This window comes from Alligator mississippiensis, chromosome 11, assembly GCF_030867095.1.
Source record: "Alligator mississippiensis isolate rAllMis1 chromosome 11, rAllMis1, whole genome shotgun sequence".
Classification (NCBI taxonomy): Eukaryota; Metazoa; Chordata; order Crocodylia; family Alligatoridae; genus Alligator; species Alligator mississippiensis.
The window spans coordinates 73,369,732-73,388,014 of NC_081834.1; the positions used below are offsets into that span (position 1 = coordinate 73,369,732).

The following is an 18,283-nucleotide window of genomic DNA, read 5'->3' on the forward strand; positions in this document are numbered from 1 at the left end:
CATCAGTGTCTATGGTACTGCCTCTTTGCGCTCCTTCCCTTGGCTGGAGCCACCTGCTCTCTTTTGCATAGATAAAAGATCTTTGACGGCAGAGACCATCTTCTTGTTCTGTTTTTGCACAGGCTGTTGAACAAGGGCCTGGTTCATGACTGGAGCTCCTAGGCAGACAAAAATGCAACTAATAAATAAGGGTCTAATCACTCCAAGCTTGACTCATCCTTTTTCCACTACCAGCTGTAAAGTTCATGCCCTGTCTGTCTTGAGTCTTTGGCAGCTGGGGAATAGCTAGGGAGTGATGCCCTGATATTGGGGCAGTCATAATGACATCAATATTAAGGCCAGGAAAAACCATTATGATCATCTACAGGGCAGAGAACTTCATCCCATAATTTCTGCATCAGCTGGGTTAACCCTAGTTTTGGCTTCACTAGAACCGTTCAAAAACCTTTGATGAAACAAGAGTCCTTGGAAGATGCAAGTCCATTTAAATTAAAATGTATAGCAAAAATCAGGTCAACAGTGTCAGAAGGTATCCATAGATAAGGTGATAACAAGAAGCAATTGTGTTCTGAAAGCCATAAAATGGATGGGATCCCTAAGTAAAGGGACAGCAGCTTTGAGTAAAAAAGGTATTTTCCCCATGCTTGGTGCTGCAACACAAGTAATGTAGTCATCTTTCTGGTAGACACCCTTCTCCCCCTTCCTTCTTCCTCCATGTCTCGGAGGAAAAATGTGTTAGTGTGCATCCAGGCCTAAGTTAAGATGGCTACATTACCTCCACGGTAGGACATTAGACTTTGCTGCGATCTGTATATCCCTGCTGGCTTGATCACTTTTTTGGATGCATAATGCTTAACACATCTACTAATAAAGTCCCCTGGCACACTACTGCAGTGTGTAGATATGTAGCCCCCTCACCCCACACATGGAATATTCATTGTGCGAAATGACTGTGGTGTGCTTGACTCCCACGCTGGGCTAAAGTGATCCCTTTTTAAGTCAAAATCTCAAGAGAACTTTGGAAGAACAAGTTTTTTCCCCTCTTCATCAGTGTATCAAGTTCCCCTAATTCCTACCTTGCTAAAAGTACTCTCCTAGCAAAGACGAGTGCTTCAGATCACTAGGGAGTCTAGAGCACTGGCTGGAAGGAAGTCACAACTTCCCTGAGCCGTTGTATTAACACAGATTGAACGGACTGTATCGGTTTCTTTTTAGGCATATAAAACTGCACAAGGGAGATCATGTTTTAAAAATCTATTTTTGTATCATTATTATTTATGCTTGGGTTATGTCCCAGTCCTCCCCAGAAGCTCTCACTGAGATCAGCAGCCCATTGTGCTAGGCACTGTACACAGAGCCAGAGGCCCTCCCAGCCCTGAAGAGCGTGCAGATTCAATAAGAAGAACAGACAAAAGATAACAGGGGACACTGAAATCACATGGTTGTCCCAAAGTCCTGCAGCAAGAAAAGAGAACACAAGTCTCCCACGCAACACATCTAACATGAGATTACAAATGACATCACAAAATTAGGCATGTTAGAAGTGACATCGTTTTTCACACGAGTGAGATTAGAAATGACAGTCACATTTCTAACATGAGATTGAAGTACTAGCGCTCGATTGAAAAACAAAAGCCAAAAAAAGGAAAATAAAAATTAAAAAAGCAGCAAACGTTTTTGTGTGTTGAAAAAGAAAGAAAAAAAAAATCAAAGAAGCCGTTAAGAGTAATAGGCAGACAAGGTTCCTTGGGTGAATTTGCTATCTTTTATTAGACCAGCCCAAATGGTTGGAGAATGTTATTAAGCAAGCTTTCAGTTTCAAAAACCCTTCGTCAGGCTAAGGAAGGTTCTGCAGTTGGTGTGTGCTCTTCCTGGATGGAATGAAAGAGTAATAAGCACTTAACAAAGAAACCATGGCCAACCCCCTCCCTCCCCAATGCTACCCCTCGCTTTTTTCCCGTGGTTCTTCTTCCATGGAGCCGCAGGCAGTTATGCTGAAGACAACGTCGTCCCTCAACATCACATCCTCGGCAAGTCCACATTCACCATGCTGCGCTCCGCTTCTGGGCTCTGTAACAAAATCATCTCTGCCTGCGGCCACATTGCATCCAACTTGCCAGAACCGAGACCTTTCAAAGACAGGTTTTTTTCTGGGTTCGCAGTAGTGCTTGAATGCTGCACGCACCTCTGCAAGGGTGCTGTCAGTAGGGTCTGCAAACACCCCTGGCACATTGGTGTAGATTTCTAGGGCTTTATCCCCATGCAGTGAAGCACGACTCCAATTTGATGATCCTCTGCCTCTTCCTCAGTCTTTGTGACTGCAAGGGATAATCACAGCTTCTGTTTCCATCTCCTACAGTTCACCCCAAGATTTCCAATAAAGGATAATGCTGGTGGAGGTTCAAAATGCTTCATTTTTTTTTCTCTTTGAATGAAAACTGTAACCCCCTTAATCAGGCTGCTGGTGACTCCACCGAGAGACAGGTCACTTCTGACACCACATAGTGTTTAATCTGTGCCATTGGGCTCAGGGATGGGGTAACGCACTCAGACCTCTGTGCCTGTGGGGTCCTGTCCTCGAGTCACCATTCAGCAGAGCCCAGTGGGGTGGGAAACAGAGCTGTATCTTTATCAGGAACAGGATTCAGCAACTCCCGTGCTCACAGCTTTCAGGGAGAACTACCGCCACCCACCACCACAAACCGCATGCACAGGGCATCTGGGGAGGGGGGGGAAACTGAGTCAAGAAGCTGTCTCCATCATTGGTTTGCTTTTCTCTTAATGTAGATGGCTGGAGCAGCTGAGCGCAAGATTGTAGCTATGAAGTTGTGGTCTCGACTAAGTTTGAATTTGCTCGTCTCAGCCTGCTCCTGGGAGATGGTGCCATATCCCCTATTTACATGGAGTGGCTTATGAGCCCGGCAGTATCTGATCACTCATTGGCTGTACTTGTAATAAGGCAAAGTCTTCATGTGGTGAGGAACCTGCGTGAGAGGGAGAGAAAAGGGGGCAGGGGAAAAAAAAAAAAAAGAAAGTGAGAAAGAAATGCATAAATATCATGCACATAGTGGAATGGGGTTTCAGTTATGTTGGCCTCCAGGCATGATCACAATATACATTTTAAGAATCACAAAGTGTGCACAACACCTTTTGGATCCCTTATGAGGGCGTTATGGATAGCGAATTCTGCGTAAAACATGGATTTTGCATTCACAGCACTTGCAAGCAATTGTGCAAATCACGGGGGCTCTCCGAGTCCCACTGTCATCTGTGGTTTGACTGGCTGGAGGAATTCACATCTGTGAATTATCTCATGTTAGAAATGCGCTACAGCAACTACCAGGTAACACTTGCAGCAGATGAAAGAGTCTGTATAACTGCACTAGCTGCAATGGAGCGGTGCCCATCTTCACTTGATACGGATCCTCCTCAGCCTTGAACGTTCCCCCTGAAGGCAATAAGACCCATCCTCAGTCCTGTTTATTCTTTTACTTAAAATTGCTTTGTACCACACCTCTGCTGAAAACTTCCACAATGAAGACAGCCACCCCTGAAAAAAAAAAAAAAATCAAAGTTGTAAAGGTTAAGCCTAAAAGTAAATATTTCTAGTAAAAAAAAAGTTTGCTAGAATTCTCTTCCTAGATACCTTTTCAGGTCATTCTCCTGTCTGTAGCACATGAGAAGATCAAGATGAAAGAAACCTGGTCTTTGGGAGGAAAAAAAAACAAACCCTGCATGCTTCAAGGTATACAGGCAATCAGCTTTTTCCAGAACTACCAGAAAACCCAAGCTCATTCTAGCTGGGGACATTGGCTGTAATTTCATTTTGTAACCAACACCTCTTCATTTCAAGGGCAGAAAAAGGAAAATGGAGACCTCAAGGGCAGGAAAGGGAAAATGGAGACCACAGGAATGATTTATCATGGGTTCTTATTGCTTGGTGCAGTTCATCTAGGGAGGTAGGAACAAGCTATGTATATTAGAGACACTAAGGCTAATGATAACTTTTGCAATGGTAGAGCAAATTCCTCTGCTGCTCAGAGCTAGTAAGTGGTTAGTTCTTCCTTTTTCTCTGAAAGCTGACTGGAGGGATTCCAAGACTCTCCGTAGCTGGACTTTAAATGAACATTTTTTTCACCTTACATGGCAGCTGAATAGCAGGAATGCACGAGACAAGTTGCTCAGTGGACCCTGGCAGAGCAAACTCCAATCACTTGTGGAGCAAGTTCAGCCCTGGTATAAAGAGGTACAATTCCCGTTTGATTTCCTAGGATTTGTGCCAGTTTAAACCAAGCCTTGGATCTGTCCTTCACCTTCAAAGGCAGCTCTCTAGTGCTATAAAAGCCAGAGACTGTGTGTCTGTGGAGCTTAGAAATTGAGGTCCTGTGCTGCACAGTAACAACCCACAGTACACTAACCACCTGGGTCCCTGTGTACATCTACTCCAAACAAGAGTAAGAATGATCAGAATCGCAACGACATCCCAAACTGACATATAAATGTGTTTCCCTTGTCAACCATTTCTCAGTGCTTTTCCACACCATCTCTTGCTCCACACAACATGATTTCTCAGGGTCCCTCTTAGCAGACTAGTGGCAGATAAAGCAAAACAACTAATTGTGCACACATCTGATCACGCTCAAGGCTGGACGAGACTGGGAATATCTGCCAGGATGTCGCTACACTGATACAAGAGGGTGGACACGCTGACCTTGTGCCAAAAGTTATTTGCAGGGGGTAAGCCCCCTTGTTACCTGGTGCAACCACAGGATAAAGACCCTTATAGTCATCCTCCTAGAAGGAGCAGTGCCCTGACCTGTACAAATGGAGGTTGTTTTCCATGCTCCAGGGCTAACTCTGGGTCCCATCTCCAATTCTGCTCCTTACCTGCTTCCTACCAGGACCTAAACACCTTCTGGGGAACTGGCCAAAATAAAAGTTATTCTACATTCAGGAGGTACCTTGAGAAATGCCATACACTTCCCGGGAAAGCTGACACTTGGAAAGGTAAGCCCCCCACCCCAGCACCAGGTGCTATACCAGATTCAAGATCCTCAGGGTGTCAGTAGTGTTGGGCTTTCCGGTGTCCCACCAAAAAGGCATGTTCCTCACTCTCACCTTCCCACTCCAGCCTAAGGAACAGATAGGGTTGGTTATGTTAGCTATAAGCTTTTACAGAAGAGAAAGATTAATATCAAATCTAATACACACATCTACATATCTGCATTACATAGGTGAAACAACACCCATTCAAACCCATACCCAAAATATTCTCTGTAAGCCCAACATTAGTGAATAGTCCATGCAACACGTGATCCCATGTACAACGGCCCTGTCAATACATGTTCAATCACAAATTGTAGACTTGAACCCTCAGCTCCACCAGGAATTCAGTTCACTCCCATAGAAATAAATAGCAGCACTGCTGTTGCTGCGAGCGGTCACCAGACGGCAGCGCAGGGCTCCTCTGTTTCTATAAACGGTAACCTGCATTCAGATGTCAGCAAGATGATTCCTGCCTGGATATCAACTTCTTCCAAGCACTAGGAGGCTGAATGCCTCCCCACGTTCCCTTTCCTTGTGAAACTAGGGCTGCTTAGTAGAGACTGCCTCCCTTTACCGGCAGGTCCCCTGCTCCTGCAGCTTAAACTCTCCCACAGCTCCAACCCAGCTGCAAGTGCAGGCTCCCCGTGGCATCAGACTCTTCCCTTTCCCAGGGCACCCGAGTCCTGAGTTTGCACGGCTCCTCTCCAAGATAGGGGACTCAGCTCCTTAATGAGCCAGGCAGCTGTTACAGAAAGTTTCTGGGCTGCTACTTACTGAGGGGACTAGCTGTAGGACTACTCGTATATAAAAGGAAGGGTCAAAAGTGTTGGGGGAAAAAAAATCAGTCCGCCTTGTCTTCCCGACTTGCCAGTTTAACAGCCCCCATCATATCACTACTGAACTTCTTGCCACCTTTATCTTCCCCCAAAATAAACTGAAAATCCCCTACCTCCCTGCTGGATCAGAGAAGTAACTAGATTTTTGACAGACAAGACAGTACCACTTCTGCCCCCCCAACCTTCCCTTCTCAAGCAGAGCACGTCCCACATTTGATGTTCCCACTCAAATAAAAGAGTTGTCTCACCAAGTTTCCATAATAACAATTAAATCATAGATTTATTTAAAGGCTATGACTTTTCAAAGTGCAAAAAGGAGGTAATCATAATAAAATAGCACTTAGCATTTTAACCCCACTTGGAGCAGAGTTTATTTGAAAACCCTTGATACAGAGAGGCCAAAATGGAATAACTCGTATTGAGATGAATAAAGTTTTCTAATTAGCAAATCAATGGCAAAGACAGGAGAAGAGTCCTGGCTTAGTATCTGCCACTCCATTCATACCACCATGAAGCTTATAGTTTCATAATTTCATAGTAGCTAGGGTCAGGAGGGACCTGAACAGATCATCTAGCCTGACCCCCTGAGGCGGGAATGAATGCTGGGTTCACAAGACCCCAGACAGGCGATCGTCCAACCTCCTCTTGAATTTGCCCAAGGTAGGGGAGAGGACCACTTCCCTGGGAACTTGGTTCCAGATTTTGGCCACCCTAGCTGTAAAATATTGCCTTCTGATCACTAACCTAAACCTATTCTCCATCAGCTTATGACCATTGTTCCTCATCACCCCAGGTGGTGCTGGGGAGAAAAGGGCTCTACCTGTTTGCTGTTGATCTCCCCTGATGAGATTGTAGGCAGCTACCAGGTGCCCCCTCGGCCTCCTCTTGCTAAGGCTGAACAGGTTCAGGTCCCTCAGTCTCCCCTTGTATGGGCTATCCTGCTGCCCTCTCACCAAGAGGGTGGCTCTCCTCTGAACCTTCTCCAAGTTGGCCACATCACTCCTGAAGTGTGGCGCCCAGTACTGGACGCAGTACTCCAACTATGGCCTGGCCAAAGTCGCATAGAGGGGGAGGATGACCTCTCTGGACCGGCTTCAGATTCATCTTTGGATGCATGACAAGGATTGGTTGGCTTTGCTGCCTGTGGTCTGGCAGTAGCAGCTCATGTTCATCTTGGAGTCAATAATGACTCCAAGATCCCTTTCTGCTTCTGTGCTTTCAAGAACGGAACTCCGCAGCCTGTATGTGTGCTGTGGATTCCTGTTCCCCAGGTGCAGCCCCCAAGGTCTGGAACAGCCTGCCACCGGAGGTGGTTCAAGCGCCTACATTGAACACCTTCAAAAGCAAACTGGATACTTATCTTGTTGGGCTCCTATGACCCCAGCTGACTTCCTGCCCTTTGGGCAGGGGGCTGGACTCGATGAACTTCCGAGGTCCCTTCCAGCCCTAATGTCTATGAAATCTATGAAATCTATGAACCCTCTCCAGGCTGGCCACATCCCTTTTGAAGTGCAGCGCCCAATACTGGATGCAGTACTCCAATTATGGCCTGACCAAGGTTGCATAGAGGGGGAGGATCACTGCTCTGGACCGGCTTCAGATGCACCTTTGGATGCATGACAAGGTCTGGCTGGTCTTGCTGGCTGCGGTCTGGCATTGGCAGCTCATGTTCATCTTGGAGTCAATAATGACTCCAAGATCCCTTTCCACCTCTGTGCTTTTGAGAAGGGAACTGCCCAGCCTGTATGTATACTGTGGATTCCTTCTCCCAAGGTGCAGCACCCTGCATTTGTCTACGTTGAACCCCATCCTATTCTTGTCTGCCCAATTTTGTAGTCTGTCTAAATCTAGTTGCAGCCTCTCTCTCCCTTCAAGTGTGTCCACCTCACCCCACATCTTAGTGTCATCAGCAAATTTGGACAGCGTGCTTTCCACCCCCTCGTCCAAGTTGATGATGAAGATGTTAAACAGTGTGGGCCAGAAGATCTATCCCTGGGGTACCCCACTGCTTACATCTCACCAGGTTGAGTACAACCCATCCACCACTACTCTCTGGGTGCGCCCCATCAGCCATTTTTTTACCCATCCAATTTTTTGCCTGCATCCAACTGTGCAGGCATCAATGCAACAGTTGCCTAATTTATTGATGTGAGTGGGGTGAGAGAGAGTGTCAAAGGCCTTCTTAAAGCCATTTACTGAAGCTGTTTAAGGTATGATACTCTTTTAAAATTTGGCTCTGGAACGCAGTGTCACAAAGTCAAAAATTTGCTCAGACAAGAATAAGACAAATGTAAGGAGAGCTGCTTGGCCATGTATAATCCATCAGAGTATCCGATTGAGTGTTTGGCTCACAGTGAAGCTCCATGACAGCACAGTCCCATAGACTGAGTCAAGTCACTGCACAAAATGTAGGGTGATAAGATATTTATCACCAGACAATGCACCAGTACCCATCTATTTACAGCATTTGCTACTAAATGGATTTTATATCCTCTTTTGAAAACTGTACCATGTATTAATATTGACTTAGTTACAACTGATGCTTCATTTACTTAATGTAGTGAAATGCATGTACTTTTATAAGGAAATATATCCTCTATATATGCTATGTCGATGACAGCAGTCTCTCTTTTGACTAAACTTGTATGATCAAGAAGGGACAGTTTAACTTTGACCTAAATGCTATTGTGTAAGAACATACCCTGTATATTAAAGTGTTGCAGAGTTGATCAAGTCAATAAATTAATCTGTTCTTTGAAGTGAGCCATGACTCTATTGATAAAAAGAAGCTTATTACATTAGAAACGCTTTAAATGTTCAAGTAAGGTTTTGGGCTAATGGACTGGATTCATTAACTGGAATTTATGTCTAAAGCCTTCACCTCTGTAGATCTTCTCTCTAAACGGTATAAACACTATAGTCCAAAGGGTAGCGCACTGGTAACAAGTATTCCTTTACACGTGGCATTTCCATATAGTTTGTATCCATGGGATTAACACAAAACATTCAGAAGGCGAAATTTAGGGACACAAATTTTCGTTTCCAGAGCAATTTTGACACTGGAGAGGTTAAAGGCTCACTATCCATATTGCTGAATAGCAGCTCCACAGAAAATAGCAGAACTCAGGTGATTTTACCCGAGAGCAAATGAAATCCTACAGCAATATCAAACATGGGATTCCCAAGGTTTCATTGCTGTTTGATTCCTCTTGCAGGCTCGGTAGGGAGCTTCGGTTAAGCTACAGCTTATCTGCGCATTCGTGCTTACGTACATGCTTACTTTGTTGATTATGGGAGACCGCATTTTATCACGAGCTGCCTTTTATCCGTGTGCTTACAGCTCTTTCCTGAACAGGGATGGACTGAAAAACTGGGGCTTCAGAAGCATGTACGGTGGCATAGATCCACTGAAGTGGAGTTATGCTGGGTATAGCATTGCTTTTCTAATGAAAAGGAAATTACACTATCACCCTTGATGAGTATAATGAAGTCAGGCTTCTTTAAACATGTTCCACTTTTTGGAATGGAATTTGGATGTGGGTTTCCCCAGAGGATGCATTTTTAACTGAACATCTGCTAGCCGGGATTGTGAAATCTGCCACCTGGTCCAAAGGTTAAGGACATTACAGTAAGGGTGAAAAATATGCTGTTACCAAAACCTAGAAGCATGAAGACAAAATCTTTAGCAACCATACAGGACCTGACTGAATGAGCTAGAAGGAGGACACAGGGTGGTGTGTGCGTGTGTCCACACATTGCCACAAATGTTCCCCAAACACAACACAAAATCACCAGTTTGCCACCCAAGAAAGCCACCACGCTTCTTCCCACATTTAAGAAGGTAACAAATCACCATATTTTTACACTTTTTTCATACAAATGTTCCTAAATCACCTTGGTTCCAGAGACAGTTCCCAAATCAGCACACCATTGGCCGCAAACATCCCTGTATTCCCACACACCATTTCCACACCAAGTTCCCGTAGGACCGCAGAAAGTCCCCCGTTTTCACAGAAAAAAGTTCCAATATTGCCACACAATATTACCGAATCGCCCCAGGTGTGTCACCATACTTGCACGCATAACAAAGAGCACGGTAAAACCCCACTGAACTGCGGGCATGTCCTCATCGTCTTCCACAAAGAGCATCATACTCCCATGCACACTTCTACGCAAAGTCCCCAAATCACCACACAAGATTGCCAGTTTCAAAGGAAAAAAATCCCCATGTTTCCACACAGTATTACCCGTTACATCTCCATGCACATCCGCAAAGAAGTTCCCAAAACACCCCAGAATCAGCACACCAGAGGAGCCCTTCCAGAGTATTCCCCCTAATTCTACCGTGCAGTACCGCGTCACGGCAAAAGCCGTGATCACGTGCTAGGGCTCAGAAGAATTAGTCTACTGTGCACTAGCATCACGTAAAAGGCACGTGGGGAAAATGAGTATTGTCTTGTTTTCTCCATTTGACAGAATGGAAGCCAAATGTGACAGAAAGTCAAATTTTAGAGCAACAAAAGCCCAGGTCAAGAAGCAAACCTGCCAAGCTGGACACTGAACTCGGATGTCCCAGTTCCAGCCCAGCGCCCTAGCTGTACGATTGTAAGAGCTGCACAGAGCGTCAGTTGAGTGAGGATGAGCCAGGCGGACAAACCATTTTCAGCGGGGCACATCTGTCATGTGATAGAAACATTAGGCCTGCATGAAGCAGCTAGTAATCACTTCGGACTCGGTTGATTTGGGGGACAGCGATTCAATTTGGCGATTTGAATCAATGTCCCCAATTGATTTGGCTGAATCAAATTCAGAGATTCGGCAGCAGCCAAGTCTCCGAATCACCCAGGGCCATCCCCCATCCGCTCTCCCAGCCTGGCAATGGCTGCCCTGCCTGCCCCAGCTCCCAGCACTTGGAAAAAAAAACCCAGCTCAGAGGGATCTGCTGCGGGCGGGGGGCATCCCTGCTGCTCCCCACTGCCCTGCACTACATAGGAGGCTCTGCATGAGCCCCCCCGACCCCTCTTTGCTCCCCAGCCCCCACCATGGCTGCCTCACACGCCCCAACTCTGGCCCTTTAAGGGAAAAAAAAAAACAGCAGGTAGGGGTTTGGGGGGGGACTATTGGAGCAGGCAGGGGATGGGGCCTGGCACAGGGGTCCCCCTCCTTGGTCCCCTTCCCCCTCAGCATCCCTGCTTACCAGCTCCAAGTCCACCTCCAGCTCCCTACTGCAGCCTCCGGGGCAATGCAAATGCAATCACAGCTCTTCAGATCTTTTCCAAAGATTTGGAGAGCTTCAAATCTGCCTATTCATTCAACCTGGGGGTGCAGAAGGGAATTGGCGAGGTTCTACTCACCAAGGTACCCCAGGGGGTGACAAGAAATAATGGCCATAAGCTAGCAGAGAGCAGATTTAGATTGGACATTAGGTGGAACTTCTTCACAGTTCGAGTGGCCAAAATCTGGAACGGGCTCCCAAGAGAGGTGGTGCTCTCCCGTACCCTGGGGGTCTTCAAGAGAAGGTTAGATGGGCATCTGGCTGGGGTCATCTGAACCCAGCACACTTTCCTGCCTATGCAGCGGGTTGGACTCGATGATCTATTGAGGACCCTTCTGACCCTAACATCTATGAATCTATGAATCGACTTGGACTTTTTTATTGGTCCCCTATTCAATTTGGACTGGGAGATTTGGCCACCGAATCGGGATGAACCTCCTCCGAATTGAATCAGCACCAGAAGCTTTGCACAGCCCTAAGAACCATCTGGCAGGGGCAAAGGGGTGATGGGGGAATCTGGCAACACACGACTGTTTTGGCACGCATCGCCGATGACCCTAAAGAATGCGATCTGAGCACAAGACAGTGAAAACTGGAGTGACACTGTGATTTCATCAGGTCAGCAGGACCTGTAACACCAGCAGCACAGGAAAAAGAACTCTGCTGGTAAGCAAACGCGTGTTTTATTCCCCTTACCCTGTGACAAAGATGAGCCCACCTGGGAATTTTCTAACTGTCCACCCCTCCAACCAAAACAGATTTCCCCTCAGGAACCTCCAATCTTCCACTAGGGAACAATTTTCCCCCTAAAGTGGCTATATTTATATACATGTGGCTATTAGGGCTAAATAAAGATTGGCCACATGCCATTTTAATGTAAAATGCCAGGAACATGGCATGCATAATTCTTTCAAATTGCTTCTTCTAAGATGAACAGTGGAGTCTTAACAAGCACAGTAGAAACCGTCCATACTAAAGATAATCATCTAATACGTGTCTAAGGAAAAAGACTTCAACTTTGCAGAGAAATTCGTATCTTTCTTAATACCCTGGCAAATAGGGCTCCTCCTCCTCTTCTCTCCTATTGAAAGTCACTCATTTACAAATAGATATATAGATGTATAGCCATTTTCCGCTGGTGAAACAATGCACTAGAAAGACAGTTAGATGCCTCTAGATACTACATCAATGTCCTGCTTTACTGAGCGAGGTGAATACAAAGAGAAGATGCACTCCATCCGGCCCTTGGCGTCCCGTCTCTATCTTATGTCTCTGTGCTTGGAAAAAATATTTTAAACCAAGCCTAGGTCAATTGTGAGCCAGAGACGTTCACGTTAAGTAAAGTGGGCAAGATACTCCTTGAAATGACAGATGGAAATCTGGAGCATGTAAACCCTGAATGTCAATGCAAATCTCAAGTCTGACAGACTGGGGATGTTGCATCTGAGAAGCACAACCTTGTCTGCTACATCCAGTGTATTTTTCTCCTGCACTTCTACATTAAAGCAGAGAGAAATGGCTTGAGCAAGTCTTTTTTCTCTAGCAGGAGCTCTCACAGGCTACTGCGTTTTACTAGTGCTCCCAGCAGCAGAAGCAGTATTATAAACACAGATCCAGCGCAGAACCACTGCCCACTGAGCACTGTCATCTCAAAGCCGGTTAGAATAAAATGCATAATTCCCACTGCCTGGAATCCTGTCTGCACTAGTTTTCCCCGCACCAGTGGGAGGAGAGGGTATGGCGGAGGATGAAAACGTAAGGGGGTTCACTGAGAATATAGAGTAGCTGTGTTTGGCGGGAGGCAATAAATACTTCATTAGGATTAAATAAATTGTTTGGGCAGTCAAAACAGAACGATGGATTCTGGAGTTGTCACGCTTTCCAAAATTTTTGTGACATGCATTAAAATGCAAACGCTTCTTACCATACACATTTATTATAGTTCCTAGAGAAGGGAGTAACAGCGAAAGACTGCTCTAAGAGATCCTCTGGTCAAACCTATTCTTGAAAAGAAAAGCAGTGAAAGGTCACGTTTCTGCACGTTTAGGGCCCGACTGGTAATTCCAATGAAGTTGAAGGACCTGGACCAAGATACTAATTGGGCCCTGGATCTTTCCTGCTGAACTACTAACACATTATTCTATATTTGTATTTCTCTGGCACTTTGGCAACCAGGTTATCCCAAAAGGACTTGAATTAAGTGTGAAAGCTGCTGTGATTTCAGAGAATCATAGTAGAAATCAAGTGTCATCAGTTTAATACTCGAGATGTCCCTCTATTGGGGGGTTGGAGTCTCCCTTTGCAGAGGGATGGACTCATTCCAACAGACCTTGTCCATCTAACAACTAGGATCCTCATGTGCTGCAGCAGCTTTGTTTGCTGCCTGCAGCACACAAAATGCACAGGCACCACCGACTGCATACGTACAGTATATTCTGGAAAATGTGAGACCTGCATAGGTGAGTCCTGGTACTACAGACGAGGGCAAAACAGCGACTCCTCCAGGAAAGAAAGCTGATGCATTTTTTTCTGTATTTTGATCGTACATCCAACTTGCGTGTAGCCCGGTGGCCATGACATTCCTCCTCCCCCCGCCCTATTCCTCCAGGAGCAGTTACATACACTGCTCTTAAAGCTACCTCGAGACACTTGGCTGATGCTGCTTCCCGGGAGCCTGCATCCGAGACATTGCAGAGAAGATCCCTGAGCTCCTCCAGCCCATTGCCCACTACCCTACGCTCCTTATCCATGTGGGCACATATGACATGGCTCAGAGTGCTCCCAGCTGGGTCATGAAGTGCTACAGGGATTTGGGAGCAGGGCCTAAAGGGGTGGGGGCACAGGTGGTGTTTTCATCCATTCTCCCAGTTTCAGGCTACAGGCTGAGGAGGGAGAGGAAGATCAAGGCAGTGAACGAATGACTGCAGCGCTGGTGTGATCAGGAAGGCTTTGGCTTCCATGACCACCGTCTGCTCTTTGGCAAGAGAGGCAGTGAGCTGCTGGGATGGGACAGCCTCCACCTCTCTCCACCGGGGGAAGGCTCTTCTCAGCCAGACTGGCTGACCTGCTCCACCGGCCTTTAAACAAGGCCCGCCGGGGGACGGGGGGACACTTGCCTGCCTGTATACAAATGCCAGGAGCTTGGGGAATAAACAGGAGGAACTTGACCTCCTGCTTAACACAAATCATTACTATGTCAAAGAGATAACAGAGACCTGATGGGATTCCACCCATGACTGAACCACAGGTATAGACAGCTATCCCCTGAACAGGAGGGATCGAGTGGACAAAAGGGGTAGGGGTGTAGCTCTCTATGTCAAGGAAAGCTATGTGTCCCTGCACGCTGACATTGGTACCCTGGGTGGATGACTGGAGACCCTCTGGGTTAAAATCCATGGGGAACACAGCACAGGGGACACAATGGTGGGAGTCTACTACAGACCTCCCTCCCAGGATCAAGGGCTTGACCAGGAGTTTGCCCGGGAACTGCCTGAGGCTGCACGGTCCCTGGAGGGCAGGCTGTATGAGGAGAGCCTTTTCTTCCTGTGGCAGGGGGTCAGACTTGATGATCTGCTCAGGTCCCTTCAGACCCTACCTACTATGAAACTATGAGAGGCTGAGGATCTGGGACTCTTCAGTCGGGAAAACGGAATGCTCAGGGGGACTTGGTGGCAGCCTACAATTACATAGGAGTTTCATAGGTGGTAGGGTCGGAAGGGACCTGAGCAGATCATTAAGTCCGACCCTCAAGGCGGTACATCAGGACCTGGGAGAACAGCCGTTCACCAGAACTCCCCAAGGGATAACAAGGTCTAATGGCCATAAACTCCAGGAAGGCCAATTTAGACTAGACATAAGGAAAACTTTGTGGAGCTTGTTCAGGGTCTTGAACAGACTCCCCCCAGAGGTGGTGCAAGCACCTACTCTGGACTCTTTCAAAGAACATCTGGATATTTTTCTTGCTGGCATCACTTGATCCCATCTGACTTCCTGCCTATGGTGGGGGGTCTGGACTCCATCTCACATGGTCCTTTCCAGCCCCTAATGTCTATGAAATCTATGAAAAAAAATCTTTTTTCTTGGGTCTTTCAGCTAGATTGTAGGCTCTCTGGGACAAGAACCATCTTAGCTCTGTGTTTGTACAATGGGGTCCTGGATCACTAGTGGGGACCCCAGTTCTTATGATCATTCAAATAATCTCTAGACTCCCATGCCTACCTCTGTACAATACCCATTAATTCAGGACTGAGGGAGGGGAAGTGAGCCTTGCACTGAACCCTTAAAACTCAGCTCAGGCCACTGCAGGCCTGGGAGGGGGTGCCCACGGTCCTGACAAAGAATGTCCCATCACCCCCTGACCCTTCTCTTGCCTTCACCTAAAATACCATACACAAGCCTGAAAATTAGATCGTATGGAGGGCTCAGGCTAAAGCTGTTTCCATTGCCTAATTGTGGGCCTGGGTAGGTAAGTTTTATTGCTTAGAGGTGGGGCCAGGCCCTCCCAGAAGCAGTGTCACACAGAGAGACATCCCTTGGGTAAGTAGGTGCCCTGCCTTTGACAGGGCAGGTTGATTTCTCATCAGCAACCTTTCTAAACAGGAACAGTAATTAAAAATATGCAGCTGCAACTACAGACAAATAGGTAGCTCCACTTCTAATACTGCCCTTCATCAAGAACCAAACCTCGTCTGGATTCTTACGAAGCCCACAAAGCCGCCTAGTGACTAAAACATTTACAGCAAGGAAACATCAATAGGAAGTCTTACCCATCTTGTTGGGAAGGCCAATTTTATCGTAAAGACAAACCTCACTCCTACAGACTTCAGCAGAGGACTCTCGGGATCAGGCCCTGTTTCAGGCAAATGCAGATTATTCATACCCTGGCTCACTAAACTTTCTCAAAAGCTTATCCAAACATCAATGACACCTGAGCCAAATTCACGTGGCAACTCATCTGGTTTTTCTCAAAGTCCAATTATAAAATATCCTCCCAAGATATTTGATGAACTCATGTTTACCTAGCTATAATACTTTTCATCCAAGTATCTCAAAGTACTTTATTATGTACAATCAGGGTTCAAGTAATCTCTTGCGATGGTCCGTTATTTCCAAAGAGTCTTAAGATATTCAGAAAATTTAACTTATCTATGACGGTCTCCCCTGCTAGATATGCACTGTAAATCCTAAAACACCCAGAGAATATCATGTAGTTCATTTAAAATCAACATCAACACCAAATGTTATTTTTAGATAGCCTTTTAATCTATTTATTAAGCATTGAGGAACATGAGATTTGCTCAATTAAAATATATTGGTCATTACTGACAAGAAAGGCCAAAGCCCCTTATACAATAAAAAAAGCCACCTCAGGCCCATAAAAATAGCAGAAGGGCAGAATAAGAGGAGACTATTGATAGAGATAATCTTTTAAAACAGCCATAATTTTTCTTATTTCCCTTTGAGTTAAAATAACTTAGATGACCTCCCCTGTTCAACAGTCTCTGCAATACTCCTTCTGGCTCTTCCTGGTCCCTTCTCTAATTACCCTGCTTGGCAATCATAGCATATAAAAGAGCGAAATAGGTCCCATTATTTAGCAGGGTGTTTCCAGATAGCATCCTATGAGACCCCACTGGGCACCAGAGAGACAAATGTTTGGTGATAACATTTCACATGGTTATTGTCATGACCCAAAGGTCTGATTTTTTTTGTGTGTGCTTCGGCACTCGAATTTTCCCCGTGGGTTTACAGCTTCATTGCACGGAGGAGTTCTGCTGCGCAGAGAACCCGTGTGCAGGGAAGTGTTCCCGCCACTATGCAGCGATCTTTGCAGGGTGCATTTTCTTTGCAACACAGAAATGCACGGTGCAAAGAGCTCCCACTCGTTGTATGCAAATTCGTGCCCCGCATTTGGCTAGTGCTAAATTATTCACATGTGACGGCTAGCGATTGGCCTGCTAGCCATATAAGAGGCTTGAGCAGTTTCCGCCCAAGCCGAAGAGGACTCCGCATCCATCTCGTGGGGACTCTTGGTGTGCGCGGCAGGATAACAGAAACCCTGTGTGTTGCTCAGAGGAGTTTGGCGGCCTGATCCACCGTCCACCTATTCCCGTCTTCGAACGGAGCCTACTATAAGATGTATCGACGAGTTTAACGCGCGCTTGTCCTGGACATCCGGAGTTTTGTCTGCGTGGAGCCTAGCATACTCCACGTGTGTTCGTGTTTTCTGTTGTAACCGCAACTCAAGCAAGTTCTCAGCGTGCACCGCGACCATCTCGGTGTAAGTAAAACAATCTTAAAATCAACCGTTATGTGTCTGTGCCTAATTCTAGCTTGGCGAACTCCCTCTCCGACCCGGCCTGCCCGGGCTGCCGGCCACAGCCCACGTGCAGAGCGACGAAAAGGGCCCGGGGTCTGACCCGGCCCGCACAGTTATGTGTTGTCTATGCTTCTAAATGGCACCAAGAGATAGGGAAGGGTGTTGTGAAAAGGGCAGGTTTATGATGATTTACATTACAGTAGCATAAACCTCCCAATGAAGATTAAGGGCCCTTGTGTGAAAACCCATACAAAGCACCTTGTCCCTTCCCAAAAAGCCCACACTCAGAGCAGGCAAGGGATCGGAGGAGACACTCAAGAAGAGCAAATGCAAGAATTTGCTAACAGTCCCACAGCAGTTAGCAGAGGAGCTGAGACTACCACCCAAGGTGCCTGGTTCCCCAAACGTAGTGCCTATCAGCAGATCCCAACTGCATCCGTTTTGTTACAAACCCGTGTGCTTTGGTACCCACGGCAGGTACCAAAGGAGCTGAAAGGTACCAGAGTATCACAAGGCTCTCTCATAATCTAGTTAACACATTACTTCACCAGTCATGAGGAAATGGGAAATATTGAGGACTGGAGCAGAAGCACGTTCTCAAAGTTAGACTCCACACACCTCTGACCTTCGTAGCGCAGGCTAATTTTGTGCTAGTTCAGGATCAAGATCCAGACCCACATTTTGTAACTTGAGTTCGCCATAAGGAAATGGGAAAGAATAGGAAGGCAAGAGGATTTCTTCTGTGCTCAGATGTGGCTTAATTTTGGACTTACAGATATTGGCACTCCAGGAAGACAGATTAAATTA

At 46.4% G+C, this 18,283-nt stretch overlaps 1 pseudogene; it reads right to left on the bottom strand.

The window, feature by feature from the left end:
- Positions 1-1,746: 1,746 nt before the first annotated feature.
- LOC132244245 (leucine-rich repeat transmembrane neuronal protein 4-like) overlaps positions 1,747-18,283 on the bottom strand; it is a 57,641-nt pseudogene continuing 41,104 nt past the window's right edge.